This window comes from Penaeus vannamei, chromosome 11 (assembly GCF_042767895.1).
Source record: "Penaeus vannamei isolate JL-2024 chromosome 11, ASM4276789v1, whole genome shotgun sequence".
Taxonomy (NCBI): domain Eukaryota; kingdom Metazoa; phylum Arthropoda; class Malacostraca; order Decapoda; family Penaeidae; genus Penaeus; species Penaeus vannamei.
In genome coordinates, this window is record NC_091559.1 from 32,323,711 (window position 1) to 32,341,210 (window position 17,500).

At 40.0% G+C, this 17,500-nt stretch overlaps 1 pseudogene; it reads left to right on the top strand.

Annotated features, from left to right (window-relative positions):
• The window catches only part of LOC138863299 (endoplasmic reticulum junction formation protein lunapark-A-like), a 5,066-nt pseudogene extending 548 nt beyond the window's left edge, over positions 1–4,518 (top strand).
• The last annotated feature ends 12,982 nt before the right edge of the window (positions 4,519–17,500 follow it).

Below are 17,500 nucleotides of genomic sequence, written 5' to 3' on the forward strand. Positions count from 1 at the left end.
TTTGTGTGCCCACTGCATAACATTCAAGAGTTATATATAGATAAACCTTTACAAGAAGTACCGAGGTGATTAAAGTATTTGCCTTATAATTTGTCACGAATTTGAATTTGCGTTTCTCTTTTCAGAAGAAACAGTCAACAAAGGAGGTTTTGGAGCAGATACAGAAGGTGAGTGCAAGAATAGCTTTCATTATTCAGTTATGGTAATGTTTGCAAGTACATGTACAGTGCTCATTTCTGTTTTTTCCTTGATGCATTGCTAAATTACTCAATAGAAATAAGGGTCATGAAGAAAAAATCCTGCAGTTTGAGTCAATAAAAGATCTTATTAAAATGCAGATATTTTATCGACATGACTTGTAATCTGTATCATCTGAGTCATGTTCTGATATGCCTTGGTGTCTAGAGGTGAAAATTTATAATGATGAGGCAGGTTTCACTTTCTTTATAGATTCCATATTTCCTTCTTTCCATTCATCTATCTGAATAAAAATGAATTTTATTTTGTGCTATTAGGTTTCTAAACCAGTAAGCCCTATTGAAAGTACCAGCTGCACCTATATGGTTTTGATAAAACTGTCACTGAATAAAGAGGAGAAAGCCTTGACAGACAAATGTACAATTAGCCTATAATCAACTCTATAGATATGCAGTCCTAACTAATGATACAAAGTATACTTCATTAGCCTTTAAAAAAATACATATACAACTATTAGACCTCAACTAACACTATCAATTCCTGGCAGGATGTATTGCAAATTGAGGAGTATGGTGCAAACACACAGCAGCGGCAGAAGAGGCTAGTGGGTAGCCTGGTCCTCTACTCTGCCATTTTCTACCTGATTGCGGTCGCTGTTTTCTACTTCTACTACTTCCCTCCACAGCTGCAGGAACGACTTCTCTATGCCACCCCTTTTATTGTGTTCCCTTTCCTGTGAGTACCATTCCAGAGGAGAGACTCTGATTTAGAATGTGTTTTGTATGTGCGTGTGTATGTGTGTGTTTTAAAAATGTTTATTTGATGTGTAGCATCAAGATTGTTTGGTTAATTTTGGATATTGTGTAGTGGGAGTAGTGTGTCTTTTAGGAATGCCATCAAGTTCTTAATGGTTATGTGGAATGTATGTTGTGAATAGATGAATAAATAGATACTAGGTTTATGAGTACACTGGATTAATGAAAGGTTATTTTAAATTGAAATGTAGCTCTGTGCTAATTTCTGTTATTATTTGGCAGACTATGTATTTAGACTTTGTTGCCTTAAAAATTAGTTGAAAAGAAGTAGGATTTGAAGAATTGTAAGTTTTTTTTTTTTTTTTTTTTTTTTTTTTTCATTTATCCAGTCCATGTCTTAAAATGTCACTTCCAATGACCTCTTTGAGTCATATGTCGGATGTCCACAGAATATACTTGCTGAAGAGGTTGCTGTCATGGTACTACCGGCGGAAGATCACAAAGAACGAGCTGAAGCTGAAGAGCCTTCGGGAGCGGAAGGAAAAGATCCTGGAACAGGTGATGGAAACAGAAACTTACAAGGTGGCTAAGGAGATCCTTGAAACTTATGCCCCAGACCAACTACGGAAGAGCCAGGTTAGGATTGTTTTTTTGTTTACTTCTGATGCGCGTTTTGTTCTTGGAGTAATCGACAGATTGGTATGTCCTTTGTTAGTAACAAGTAGCTAGTAAGTGAATGAAGAGGTATCTCGTAATTAAGTTGGAAATGTGTCCTCTGATAGTTAATTTGTCTGCACTATTTACAGAAAGAGATTATATAGTGTTTGTGTTCAGTAAAATGTCTTTCTTTTGCAATGTGAGCTGAATTGAAGCTTGAGTCAAGATTAGAGATCTGTGTAAAAATTGGCTTTATATATTAGCTTTAGATTAGCATCTGGAGAAGTAATGTGACTAACAGGATGTGTTGCTCTTTCAAGCTGAATTGAAACAAGCACTTTATTTGTTAGAAACAGTGAGATATATTGCTGTTTGTATACTGTGTAAGTACGTTCACTGAGTAGTTTTATGAAATCATCTTTAGAAAGCATGAACTAGTAATGAAATTACCTAAAATACTTGACAATGAAATGATTATAGACAGGATACTGGACTATATTGTGGGGACTTGACTTTTTACTCAGGTGCTGAAGCCCCAGCCAGTGGTGCAAACTCCAGCTCATGGATGCCCTCTTTGAGCAATAACAAGTCAAAGTTTATATATATTCACATACATGTTCATATGTGTAAATATGTACATTATGCAGAGTACAGAAATGTGGATAAACATTTGCATACAAATACATCAGACATATCTGTGTATATACCATACTACACCATATACCTTATTCCACTTTATCTGTTTTTATAAATCTAACAGAAGTACGAAAAAGATTGGTGAATTCTGGAACCACTTCACCCCCTGGCCCTCCGGCAGGGTGGATTCGGCCCACAGTTGCACTGAGTGGGTTGCATCAGACACCAGGATTCCACTCTTGACCCCAACTCTTAGCTGAGTCTGCACCCACTGAAGCCAGGTCAAGTAGGATCCTAGGACGGCAGCCATTTGTGTTTGTGAATTTTTCTCTGTGGATGAGCAAGTTTTGTAAATTAGGAGTTTTTTCTTTTCTTTTCTTTGTAGATGAAGGATTTTTGTAGAGTTTTTTATGTCTGTCTTTGTCTTTCTCTTGATACTTAGGATTATCATGTCCCATGTTCCTTGTCCATTAGCTTCTGTGATTTTTCAGTTGCTCTTTACCTTGTCTTAATTGTTTCTGTGTGGCGTGTTTTTGTCTTTTGTATTTTGTGAGTAACTCAGAAATTCATTCTTTTTTATGGTTGTTACCTAGACATCTCTAGCTTATGCTTGCTTTTTCAATGTGTTTGTGCAATTTCTTCCAATAACATCTTGGGGTTGTGATGTGCGTGGTGTGGGCCTTCCGGGTATTGGTAGTACGAGCCCCCACCGTGATGTCCACACTTCCCAGCTCTTACCCATGGACCCCCCATTACAGCCACCCCATGCAGTGCCAGCGTTCCCCCTAGCTACAGCACACCTGCCTCAATCCTGCACTCTGTCCTGCACGTGAGTCTGATTTCTTCCTGGGAAAGAAGGTTTAAAACTAATAAGGTTTAGGGTTAAATGTGGAAGGCCTTGAAGATACTGATGCAGAAAGAGAATATAAAGACCATAATTGTTATCAGAAGCAACAGCACATGTTACCTTGCAGACTTGATGACAAACTATACTAAGATCCCTCAAGCCACTGGAAACGGCCCTCCTAGCCCCACCATGCTGCACGGCTTGATGCTGCCGAGGGAACGGGGCTACTTTGACGGTTTTGTGGAGTACCTTGTAGGTGGTATTTCCCAAATAACACTTTGCCCTTAATGCCAACCAGTGCGGAATCACATAATGGCATGGCACTGAAAGAATGAATTTCCATATTTGGGTGAGAATTTGAGGAGGGATTACTCTTCTTTTTTTAATATTTGCTTATATGCATATATGTGTTTGTATATCCATACATCTTGTTATTGATTTAAAAACAAATTAGGCACAAGTAGATCCCAGAGTTCTCATTCCTCCCCCCTCTACAGCTTTCCGATGCGCCCCCTTACTGCTGTCAGTGGAATCCTGCTCAAGAAAACAGCGTCCAAGTGCACCTCGGCTGGAGGACCTGACCCTGGCCTCTACCTTCTCTCTCTCAGTACCAGAGGGATCAGGAAGAGGATGAGGAGGATGATGATGAAGAAGAAAGAGGATGAGGAGGAACAAGAGAAAGAGCAAGAATCTTCATCAGGGGAGGAGGAAGAGGAGGAGGAAGAGGAGGAGGAAGATGAGGAGGGTGGAAATGGATGAGGAAGGAGCAAGTAGGGGGGAAGAGGAGGGAAAGGGATAAGCAAGAGAAAGAAAAGAGGAGGAAGCAGTTAATAATAATGTTGTTTATAGAAAGAGAAAAAGTCTGATAGATTAGAATTGATTAATGCAATGCCTTGGGGAACCCTCTGCTTTCAGTTTTAGTGTTATATTAATAGTCTATGCACATAGATTGATATGTAAGTGCATAGCCACTAAAGAATCAATTTGTACTTCTTGTGACCTCACCTTTCCTTGAGGTTGGCAGGGCTTTCTTTCTGCTAAAATGCTATCAATATTGATACTGGTATTTTTAGTATAGATATTAGCAATTACTATATTATTATTGGCATTACTATTAGCAGTATCAAATATTAGAAAATATTATTGAAAATCAAGGAAAAAGTTAAAAATGTAAGACAGAGGCCTTCTGCCCAACAACTTCTGGCTGCATTGATGATCTAGTACTTGTGGGGCCATTGTAAACATATGTAAAAACAATTACTAAATTATACATGAGTGGGCATATTAGCATGTATGCACATGCCAAACCACGTCAGCATGTGGTTAATAGTTTCTCTCTCTCTTTTTTTCTGTTGTCTATTGAGTTATGAGTAAGTTTAGTAATGTAGAATATTCTCTTTATATCAGTTAAGGATTGGAGTATGAGTATTTCATGTGAAGTCAAATGTAAGGTCTAAAGAAGTTCATAATGTTCTTTTATAATTTACAAGAATTTAACAACTTCAGCATGGTAGAGTCAGGGAGGCAGCAGCTCTGGGGATGAGGAGGGAGCTGCATCATCATCTGAGCAGTCAAGCGCAAAACCCACATCCAGCCAGGAAGGTATGGCAGCCGAGACGGCGCCTGACAAGCCCTAAAAGCTTATAGCATAAAGGGACTAGCCTGTTTGTGAAAAAGCACTTGTTTACTGATATAAAGCTGAGCACTTGTCATTATTTGGAGGTCATTTGAGAATGTAATTGAGAAAAGTGAGTTCAGTGGTGAAGAGGGCACCTTCCTGTAGGTGTGGCTTGCTCCCACCAAGCAGGTTCCTTGGAGGACGTAGCCAAGTGACAACTCCATGCACGTCCATCACGTCCCTCCTGACATTTGTGCACCTCCGATGATCTACCTCCAGCAACCCATGCTGCCATGCCAACTCCTGCACCACTGCCTCTTCTCCTGCCACGCCCTGCCCTCTTCAACCACAGAGAATGAGGAGACTAGAGTGATGCTGCTGTCTTGTGCTGCCGTTTTACTCTGTTTACCCTGAGCTCTTAGATCTGCTGACTGTGGTGTCCTTCTGTGCTGCTGCTGATGCTGTTTGGACTTTCTTTTCTGTGGTAGCTCCATGCTCTTTACCTCCCCTTCTACTTCTCATGCTAGCAGAGTGACCATTACTGAGGCAGATAGAGAGTATTTTCACAGGACATGATCTTTCCTTTCCCTGAAAGATACAAGTGATGGATGCATAAACTAGTTACATGACCTGGCCCATCTCAAGGTTCTGCCTGAATTAAAAATCATATGACCTTTGCCAACTCCTGCCTGCTCCTGTCTGCCTATCCCAAGTGATAATTAACCCATGCCAGTTACCATACTGATAATTTTTTGTTCATTAATGAAGTGCTTTCTCCATGTTATACAGCCTTTCTTTGTTAAGCCTACCCAAAAGAGTCATGTACCAGCCCTATGACCTTTTATCCCTGGATATTTTATTTACAGATTTTTTACAGCAGTAACAGGAGAATCATGTTTCCCCTTTCCCAGATCCTTGTTTCATGTGTCCAGTGAACTGAGTTGTGTGTTTATCAAGCTCTAATGCTTAGTAGGTGTTTATTCAAGCTCTGATACTTTGTGATTGATGGGCATATGAATGATTTCTCATTGAAAGGTTAAGGGCTTTTAGGATGAAAATATATGTATGAGTTTCAATAAACAGTCATTTCAGAGAAGAGATCCATAAGAGACCAGTTCAGTAGTGTTGATTCTGGTACTCTCTTTCTTTGTGTGTGTTTGGGTTGGTATATGTGTGTGTGTGTCTGTGTGTACGGACACTTGGAAGTGTGTTAGAGCTTGTTTTAATATGTTTGAGGTGGTGATAAAATTGCAGGATAACTTGAAAGTTTACTGTAGCTCTCACAGTTGTCCTGCAGTTTGATATGTTTGTTAGCCAAGGAGCCAGATCTTAGGCTATATGCTTCACCCTTTGCTCACATGCAGGTGCTATTAGTATGTTTGTGGCTGGTTATCAACACATGTACCTCGTCTCACCCATGTTTAACAGTCAGTAAGTCAACCAGATACTTATGGATCTGCTTTGGTGTTTCCTCCAACCTCTCCCACATCTTTGTCCTCTCTCTGCTCACAGGAAGCTTGAGGGGACGAGGACCAAAGGCACTGGGAAGGAACATGTACTCAAAGCACTTCCAGTTTTCATTTCTGTACTTGAGGGTTTTACTGAAATGATTTAATTATCTTCTTTTCCTACTTACTGTACTCTGCAGAGATGATCACACACCTGTCCGACGGTTTGTGCTTTGCTTCCAGTTCTATATGATGATGTGAAGTAAGAATGATTCTTTGAGTCTTGATCATCCAGTGATGTTGGTGGAAGATTTGTTGATGTAATGAACTCTGTTGGTTGCATTGCTGTGAAGGACACATTGTGTATCAAGTGGAAACCAAGAGAAGTAGATTATGTTGGAATTATTGGTTAATTGGATGGAGAAAAGGAATAGATGCACTCTACTAAGAAAGATGATTGACTTCAGACAATGAAGAGAAAGAACAACTTTATAATCTTCCTTTTGGTACTGTTAGATTTTGAAGTTGAAAGATAATACAAATTTTGGTCTAAATTATTTCCAGATTCTGTGAATTTTGTTTTGCTCTACTGAAATGTACCATGTTTCTCTCATCTTTCACACACCATGAAGCTTTGTACTATGAGTAATCCAAGGATACTTGTAAACTATTGCAATACATCATTTTCTGTGACTATAAGGATTGCCAAAAATCACATTTATTGCAACAACAAAAACAACACAATGGGCAGTGACAAACACCATGATAGGGGAGTGAAGTTAGTAATATCACAGCTGAAATTGATGCTTAATGATGCTTATGCAATCAGTGATAACAGAATATAACTTGCCAGATCAGAAGAAAATGGTGCCAATCGGTTATATTTTTTGTGACAAAAAATGGGTTAACAGACGTAGATGAAACAGTATATGTAAGATGGCCCACTAAATCCTACTTCAGTGTCTGCAGGAATAAGTTCAGAGAATGGTACATACAGAGTTTAGAAAGAAAAAGCTGTCAGAAATCTCTTTGAGATGTAAGTAGATAACATGTAGATGATCACTTTGTGTAAGGAACTGTGCTTTTATATCTTTTATTTTTTGAATAAACATTGTCACATTTAAGGCATTGGGGATGGGAGTACAGACCTCGCTGATGCTGTAATAGCAAAGGGTTTTTGTGAAAATGTTTTTGGTAAACAGTCACCCATTTTTGAAAAAAAGAAAAGATTGAAAAATAATGTTGATAAATGTTGTACAGTTTTCCTCTCACTAGAAACACAGGGCCAAGAGTAACTTGTAATGCTGATACGCATTTCTTTTATTTTACTATGTTGAGTAGGTGTTTGTAAAGTGTGGATTAAGTGTCATAGCACTCGTCAGTAGCACAAATGTGGCATTAGCTCCAGATCTGTGGCAGATATGATAACATCAGCAGCTTAGGGGACGACCTGAAGTGATGGTGTGGACAGCGAATGAAGATTGCAGGAGCTTTGCTAGTATGATGGAGAGAGTGGTTGATAGCTGTTGCTTCCTCTTGTATTGTTACTTCAATAGCTAACTGGTGAAAATGTTAAATAATTGTCAGGATGTACTCATACTATAATTTTGTTACTTTTTCTACCTTCTACCATTTTACTATGGTCATTTTGAAAATGATCACCACCACAAAGCGCTAAAACATCTGTGAGTTGGAGTAGAAGGTCTCTAATGGCACTTGGTTCATTCATTGTCCATGATAAGATCATGGAATCAGGAAATAAGGAATAAGTAATGTATAAAGAGAGCTACAAGCCTAGTGGAATTTGCTATTGTTTTGGATATACATTTTTAAATGTAATACAAAAATAGGTGTAAAATAACTGGTGCATACAAGGGCAAATGAAATGAGAATCAAGCCCATACTAGTAGCTTAACATATCTTTATTGTTCCTTTTAACAGAAAGCTAATACTGATCATATTTTCTGTTAATGTTTTAGAGAGTGTTTGGTGTTATTGCTCAGATGGCTTTTGACAAAATTATTATAGTTTCTCAGGTGAAAGAGTTTGTATCACCTTGGCAATAAAGATACTCCACCTCTATCATCTCACATGTGGATGCAGATCCAATTTTTCATCTTTGGTTTTTTACCAAATTGAATCTTGGATTTTTGCATGTTATGTGTGTGGACTTTCTGGTTTAGAGCCAATGCTAATGCTGTACAGCATTCATAGATGAATTTGATATATATAAATCTGAAGATAACTTTGTAATTACTTAACTTTTCATTGTTGTTTTAAATTTATAGAAAAAAGAAATATAGAAAAAAAAAAAATTAAGTTACATTTAGATGAAATGTTAACCCTTCTTTGTGTGTTATAGGAATTATATGGTAATTATCTTTCCAAAATAGAAAGTAATGAGCTTAATCTCGCAATATGGACTTATGAGAGTCTATTTGTTCTACCAGTATTATAAATGGGTTTTCTTATATTCAGAATTGCTACAATCTGCAGTACCTAAACATCATGATGCTTAGAAATTTGAAAATAGAAGAGTATATTTTCTGATCTTTTTGGACCTTATACTTTGATACTTTGAATATTTCTCCCAGGGTTTTATTAGACATCTCAGAGTTTGACCTAAAATGGGGTTTTGTGCTAAAAAGCATTCTGTGCAATAGACAGAAGTGCAGCCATTGTTATCTAATAAGGAAATCCATGGTCACTGGTGCATACTTCAACTTGCAATATTTACCATTTGGTAGAGCTAACATGATGTACAAATGATCTTGTTTTCTAGTACTTTGTATCTCTAAAAATGGCTACACTTTTTTACAAAAAGATATGTTGAAATATTGATAATATATTTAATTTTGCTTTAAAGATTTAGATGTGTAGGAATGTGTTCGTTCTCTAACCTTTATTCTCCAGAAATGTTCAAGGCAGGTCTTTGCCATAGGTACAGGGAAAAAGACTCATAAGACGGAAGTAGATGATTTTAGAAATACAGCAGTTACCTGGCACTGAGCTTGTCACCTAAAGAATAGGTCATAGTACAGTATAGCTGTTTGTGTAAAACTTGTATAAGAGTGTAACACAGGGTGGAGGAATGTTCACTATTTCCCCAAAATGTCAGCTTTGAAGTTTGTATAATATTTCTTGTCACTTTGAAGAAAATAAATATGTATAAAAGTTCAGTTTAGGAATTTCTCTTCATTTATACTGAAAGGTAGATCATGTTTGTTTTTATTCCCAGTTCATTCTCCACCTGCTGATATTATCTGGAATGTTAAAGAGTGCCTTAATTGTGATTTAGTGTGCATAGAGGTGAGTGTCTGTAATACAGTGTAGTAATGCAAGAAAAGAGGCACATACACCTTTGGGGCTTACACATTTAGCACAAAGGAGAAGGGTTTTAATTATTTTCATGCATGAGGTTCTTACTTGGATTGAAGAGAACAATCTAGATAGTACTGTAGCAATCCAAATGGATTTTTTGAATATTTAAATGCTAAGCCTGGGAATTTCTCCAAACCCATGTCAATTAGTCATTTCTTGGAAATAGCTTTCTTTTGAAGTTACAAAACAGTTCAGGATTTACATAGGGATATATAAAACTTGTAGATTATTTTGTTATAGTTATATTACTTTCTTAGAACATTTATATTTGTAGTTTTATATATTTTTTGCACCTGTTTAGTTTATTGTTTAAAGGATTAGTTCAAGGATTATACATGAAAGTATGCATATTACAAAACTATCTTAAATCTCTATGTAGGTTACAAAAGACCATAGTTGGTCTAAGCTGAACCACTGCTTATTTTCTAAGTAAACCTGGTGATATTTGTCTACAGACATTTTCTTTAAATCCATATGACTAAAGCAGTGATTTAATTTTTAAGACATGAACAAGTGTCTTAAGTACTGGTAATGGAAGATTCACTCACACATAGTAAACATGTGAATAATATGAAATAACACATCCTATTGACACTAGTGTAAGAATTAAACAAAACTACTGGGAACAGTGTATACACCCCCCCCCCCCATATACTGATTTCAGGGAGAATTCCCATTTAGAGAATCAAATCTTTCTTATATTATTCTTTTTTGAAAAAGATGGACTTACCAGTAAAGATTAACATCTAGATGAAAGAATGTAATAAGAGGTGGATGCAGAAAAAAATCTCCACTCCCAAATAAGTCAGAAAAAAAATGCCTTCCATATTCAAAAACAACAGCCATGGGAATGTGTCCATGTGTTCATAAAGAAACCACAGAGAGAGAGAGAGAAAAAAAGGTAAGATACATGAAAGGATGCTTAATGGTTAAAACATCTGTGAGACCAGAGCTATTTAAACTGGGGTGTTCAGTGATGGGTTTCAGGAGGTTGCATGATGATCAGATAAAAAGTAATATATAAAGTGTTTTCCTTAGACTTTAATAATACTTTGTCTTTTATCACATGTAAATATGAGGCAATCAGATCTCAATAAATACATTATATGCATTACTGTTCATTAATAAAAAAAATCTGCTGTATCAACATATAAGGTCATTAGCGGCATATTAAAAATATAGAGATAGGATGAGGCTTGAGGGGTGAAGCCCCAGGGTAAGAGGATTTTTTTTTTTTTTTTGTTCCTATGGCGATGTTTGGGGATTCCATTGACTATTGAGTAGATAGTTAATGACTAAAACAAATAAGTGTGCTATATATCATAGGTCATGGCACATGGTAAAGTAATGTGGCAAAAAGTGTAAGAATTAATTAAGGATTAGCAAAAATATGTTAGATGTCAAAGGTTGTGGAGCGCTCTAGGGTAGTATGTTGATGAAGAAAGGGTAAAGAGGGATGGCAGCGGAGTACAAAGGCCGTTTGGGACTGATACAAAGCCAGCCTTTCATTCTTTATGACTCTCACACTTTAGGGTGTGGACAGAAGGGGATGAAAAAAGGAAAAGGAAATACGGAGGAGAAAAGACTAAAATTAGTTGAGGCGAGCTCTGATGTCTAAGATAGGGGTTATACCCTTACAGTCTCCTAAAAGCAAGGGGTTGGTACACTACATATTTTACATACAACATTGTATTGGAGTGAATCTTTCTGGGGAATGGGGTCCATAGCTTACATTAGATTCTTAAAGAAGTCTAGAACCACTGTGCTAGACATTAAAAAGTCTTGAGACAATGGAATAACATTACAAGATAGTATAGAAGTAAAAAGTATAGAGGGGGAGCAATTAGGGAAAGGGACTGGTATAAAAGGGGGAAGGGGTTAGGGGCAGATAGATTCAAATGGAGGGTATCTATGTGTGAAATGAGAAGACAGAGAACAAGTTGTCAAAGAAAAAAGTCAATCAGCGTAGGGGATCACTTGGATGTGTGGTCAAATGAAGAAAAGGATGGATGTCGAGCAGTGAACTTCGAATATTAAAGAAGTTGGAGTGAGGATGAGGGAGAGGAGTGTTCCTTGAGTCACGTTTAGGAAGTTTAGGATGTCCAAGTTTTTTTGTTTTTTTTTTGGGGGGGGGGTCTGAAAAGCGAAGGATTTCTTATGAGCGGGAGAAGAGGAGACACTCAAGAAGCTATGGAATGAGTAGGTTTAGGAGAGGATGTGGTAGAAGATGAGAGTGAAAGTTTAGATCTTGTGCAACAGGTAAAGTGCGAAAGGGAGGCACGTAACAGGGAAGTGGAGTATCTGGATTGTAAAAAGAATTTGACTGGGAGATACAGGGGGTATGGGGAAGAAGTACTGAGGGAGATACCGCGACATGTTAGGAAGAAGAGAGAGGAATGGAACATGTTGGAATGAGTGACAAGAAAAATAAAACTCATCGGCGTGTTTTCTTGATAAGCCTCACATGGTGTGAGGTCTAATTTGTATCTGAGAGGTGCAACTTCAGACTCTAGCTTCTAGGAAGGCCAGGTCTGGAAAATACGTCAGTGTGACCCTGCATGGCTGGCACCCGCGTAGCCATGATTGTGCATAGCCCAACTTGAATTGTCATAACCAGACTGAGGAGCAACAGTGTTTGGCTAGGTCAAGATTACTAAGTTTGCAAATAGATTGCAATTGTAATACCCTTTGTACTTTTAGGGCTGAAAGGTGAACTTGGAAGAAATTCTAAGTATTGACAAAAGGTTAAAGAAGATGGGCAGGGGAGTTGAAGGGAATGGGTTATGGTGGTTTTGGTAAGAGTTGGATAGCTAGGCAGAACGATATTTATGCGTCTGAGGAAGGAGAACAGGTTGTCAAGGCAGAAGCTGTGGGATTCTGTAAGGATGTCTATGTTGGGAGGGGGTTGGTGAAGGGAGGGGATATGTGTGGAAAAGCAGTGGTGCGTGGAGACTGAAAGAGGGACATTACATAGGGGACATAGGGGGCGGGTCAGAGCGTGACCTTAGATAGGCGTGTGTTAGGCGAGTGTGACCAATGTGTAAGCGTGCGAGGGCAATCTCCCAACATCTGTTTCCAGTGAAATGGAACTGGGCAAGGGGAGATAATTGTTGGTTTTACAGTATGTGGTTGTGTGTGGATGCTTGACCAGAAAGATTGTCATCGGGTATACAAGAAGGCTTTAAAGTAATAAATCCGTAGCACTGGAATATGTGAGAGAAGTGGACAATTTGACAAGATGGAACAACCAGTTCTGGATCTTACAGACAAGGGGATTGGTCGAGTGCACAGACTTTATGAGGGTTAATGAGTTACAGGGAGTCAGTAAAAATAGTGAAAGATGAAGGCAAAAAGAGTGCATACATTTCTGCAGTAAGGACACTAGATTCAGGAGGTAGGGTTTATTTGAAAGTGCGATTTGGGAAGGTTACTGCGGGTCCAGCTCTCTAATGTGGATTTGGAACAATGGTATAAGCTTATGAATGCTGGAGGAATAGATGGAGACATGGTCTGAAATGAGTGAGAAGGATAGAGGGGGGAATATCTGATTTTGGTGGGTCAGAGCAAACTGAGGAGCAAATACAGGGGTTGGGTATAAGCTATGGAGGAATGGAATGGACAAAAAGTGGGAGAGGTCAGGAGGTGAGGAAAGGGGGAATGGGAGAGGAGGGTATCCATGCGTACGCGGGGAGAGGAGTAGGTAAACGTGGAGGAAAGAAGAGGTAAAGGTAGGAAACAGGGATTGTCACGAATGGTGTGGCAAGGTGAGCAAGAAGAGGAAGGTTGAGGCAGAAAATGAGATGTAGCATCCATAATCTAGAGTGGCAACATGAAGATGGAGGAGACAAGTTTTGCGATTTGGGCCCCAGGATATGTGGGAAGAAACTTTTTCTTTAATGTACAAAGGTATGGGCTCGCCAGGACAATTTGAGGGTCAAATATAATACAAGGAATTTGCCAGAAGAATGGTATTGGAGTAGGAGCGTTATGTGAGCAATGGTAGTTGAGGACCTATAAGTAGAGCAGAGAGAAAAGGAGAGAGACTTGGAGAGCAGAGAAGCAAAAGCAATGGTTAAGTGGCCCCAAGAAGATACAGATGTTATTCTTCGGACTGAAGAAATTGACAGAGATCTGGTATGGATGTGCCAGAGGCATAGATAGTTAAGTCATCAACATATAGTGATACCCGGGCTCCTGGTCAATGTCATTTACAGCAAGAAGGAATAAAGCGGTACTAAGTACACTTCCTTGTGGGACGCCTTCGAACTGAGGAAAGGATGATGACGTGGAAAAGGTAATTTTGACCTGGAAAGTACGTTGGGAAAAGGTGCCATCTGGTATATGTTTACATGTATGTACCTATGGAGGACAATTGTTGGAGAATATGGTACTGCCATGTGGTGTCATATGCTTTTTCTAGATCCAAAGAATATGGCTAATACGTATTGATGGCCTGCAAATGCAGATGAAATATATGTCTCGAAATGGTCAAGGGGGTCTGTTGTACTTCAGGCACGGCGGAAGCCAAGCGGAAGGGGAAAGGAGATTATGAGATTCAAGATACCACATTAAGCGGAAGTTAACCATTAAGTTCTGAAGTAGTTTGCACAGGCAGCTAGTTGAGAGAGCTATGGGAGCAGCAATCTTGGGGTAAGGTGCCTGATTTATTGGGTTTTAAGAAAGGTAGGATAAGAGCTTCTCGCATAATGAGAAGGAAAATTTCAAAAGAAAAAAAAAAGTTCAAAAGAAAAAGGAGCATTATCGGGCTTATCAGAGGATTACGTGAAGGTGATATAGGGTGCATTTCTTAGTGGCACATGGAAGAAAGGTATGGGGAAAGGAGTGAGAGCCACTGGGCCTGGCTGAAATAGTCTTAGTTCATTGGCTACTTGGGGAGGATCAGAAATGGAAGTGCTCTACTTATATGGAGGAGACGGGTGCATGATGGGGGTGATGTTTGCCTGATAATTTATGGATCCGACGCCAAACAGCTGAAATAGATGTAGATGTAATTGAGGAAACACACTTTTGCCAGCTATTTGTACGGCGAAGATGGACAGAAGATCTTTTAAAGGAAATCAGGGCTGATAGCTGGTAAGGGGTGCCTCGTTTTAAGCAAAGCACTTTGGTGCAATCAGAATTCCACCATGGAACACTTTTTAGGGGTATAAGGTCTTGAAGTTCGAGGAATGGCTGTATAGACAGCTCTTAGGATCGTGGTTGTAGCTTGTTGTAGCATATCTGAAATGGGCCGGTAAGGGGGATAGAGGGATAGGTATAGTAGAGAGTGAAGTGAAAGTACGCCAGTCAGCTCTATCAAAGCACCAACGTGGAAGATTAAGAAGTGTTTCATACGAAGTAGGAGAAGGGAGTACTGAGTAAGTGGTCGAAGACTGACACTGTGGAAATCTAATTGAAGAGAAGGGGAGTATAGAAGAAGGTTAAGGCATAGAAAGGATTGTACTAGCATCCAGAATCTGTAGAGCGAATTAAGTTAGCTGTGAAGAGGAAGCATTCTAGAAATAGGCCTCTGAGAGTTGGTGGTAGAGTCACCCCACAGAGTGTGGCGGCAGTTGAAATCACCAACTACGAGGAAGGTGTGGTTTGGAGTTGGGAAAGATGAGTTTCAAAGGCAGCAAAGTCAATGGGATGGGATGGGGAGAAGTAGACTGAAATCTTTGTAGTCCAGCATGAAGAAAGATACGAAGATAGCTGTGAACAGGACATTGGTTTTGTAAGGGAGGTATGATGCAAGGTGTTTGATGATGAAGTATAGACGAGACACAAAGGGAGTGTGAGGAAGAGATAAAATGGTAATTGGGAATTGGAATGGGAGGATATGTAAGGAAAGTCTGTTAGAAGCTTAGATGATAGATAGATTATAAGAAACAAGAAGGATATGACGTAAGTCTGGTCTGTGAGAATGGAAACCGCGAGAATATTCCAATGTAGGAGAGCTATATCTTAGTGCTTTTATGAGAGTGAAAAGCGTCGGTACATATTAGGGAATCTGGGGGGGGGGGGGGCAAAGAAGCTAGGGGGGTGTGAAAGGAGGGGTATCAGGAAGTGGAAGGATCTGGGGAAGGGCATTTGTTGTGACATGAGTAGTTGTGTGCATCTCCAGGAGGGAGTGGGAAAGGATAGAGGGGATGGAGGGAGGGAAGAATGTGCGTATAGTTGGAGTTGAAGGGGGTGGGTTGTGTTGGGAGGGAGTAGATGTGGGGGGAGTATTAGTGGTGGGAGGGTGGATATCGGAAGGATGGATAGTTTGAGTTGAAGGGGACGTGTTGTCTTGGGACGGATTAGGAGGAAGGGGCGTAGGGGTGTTGTGAGTAAGAGGGGGGTGGATATCAGGTGCATGTGTATTGGGAGGATGGATATCGGAGGTGGACGGAATTGAGGGGGTTAGGTTGTGTAGAGGGGGAATATTAGTAGGAGGAGTATGAATATCGGCAACCACTTCAAGTGTGGAAGGAGCACGAGTTATGGGATCTTGTGTCTCAAGCATATAGCTTTGAATGTCATCCATTGTTTCTGCAGTGGAGTTGGTTGGAGAGTTTTGTGAGAAGGTAATTGTTTCTGCAATGGAGTTGGTTGGAGAGTTTTATTAGGGATAAAAGTTTTCTTATGAGGGGGGAAAGAGGAGACTGGTGTCTCAGGAATAAAGGTAAAGGTAGGTGGAGGTGATTGTGCTGTAGGGGAAGAAGGGTTAGAACGTTTAGTCTGTCTACTGCGGGTAGTGCGGGGAGGGAGAGGGGTTGGTGTTGGGGCTGTGGTTGAGATTAGGGTGTTTGGGTTTAGGGACTGCATCGAGCGTTTCCCACTTGGTGTCCCACAGAAGTACAGGGTCTATCAGATTGTCGAATGCTGTGAAACAACCAGAGATTGTCTCAGCAAAGCCCCGAGCACACACCTTCAGCCTATCCAGATGAAACACCCTAGGGTGAGCAAAGGAATTGGTCTGAGGGATGTAGAATGTAGAAGTGGAAATGGGGACATTTTGGGGTGGAGGGGGAGGGGCTGAGCGAACGATGTTACTGGAGCATGGAGTATGAGAGAAACCTTGTCGACATGCTTCCTGTCTGGTTTCACGTAAAGTGAGACCATTTTTGTATCTGAGAGTTGCTACTTCAGATTCAAACTTGTAAGTGGGACAGCCTCTATAAAATACATTATGGGGGCCGCCGCAGTTGGCACATGTTCGTGTTTGTGCTGAGCAGTTTGATCGATTATGACCAGGTTGGGCACATATGGGGCATCGGTCTGTGGAACGGCAATGTTTGGAAGGATGTCCAAAGCGCCAACAGTTTTGACATTGACGGGGAAGGAGTTGGTATGGTCGAACAGGGAGGGATTGTCCACCGATGTAGATATGTAAGGGAAGGGCATGTGTACAGAAGGTAATTTTGACAATGTTGGTCGGATTCTTTCATTGACCTTTAGGAGGAATGGTGTAGCAATGTACTGATTTCACATCTTGGTCTTTGAGGCATCCTAATAAGTCTTCTCCGCAGTCTGACCAATCTTTGGTATCGACTGGGCAGTTTGCTGGGGAGAGAGACAGTTCCAGTACACTTATTAAGGGGTGGATGAGGTTCTGCAGGAATGGGGTTGCCAGAATGATCAGTTAAATTTGATAGTGCTATAGATTCAGTTTCTGATCTGACTGTTACAAGACGGGATCGATCGCGTCTGGTATAGAAAGGGACTCTGCCTACTTGTTTTTGGAGGCATTGTTGAAAGAGAAGAGTGTTGCCTGAGTATGGAGCTGTAGAAGGGATCACGAAAAATCGGTCCCATTTAGCTGTGCTAAACAGAGTATTTAAGATATCTGTAGGGTTGGTGGTGGTGGATGGTCGGGGACGTGTGGAAGAGGGAGTACTACGGAATGATGGAGAATTAGGCTGCAAGGTAGTAATAAGGGAGGATTGGTTGCTTAATGATGGTTGCGGGGGTAGAG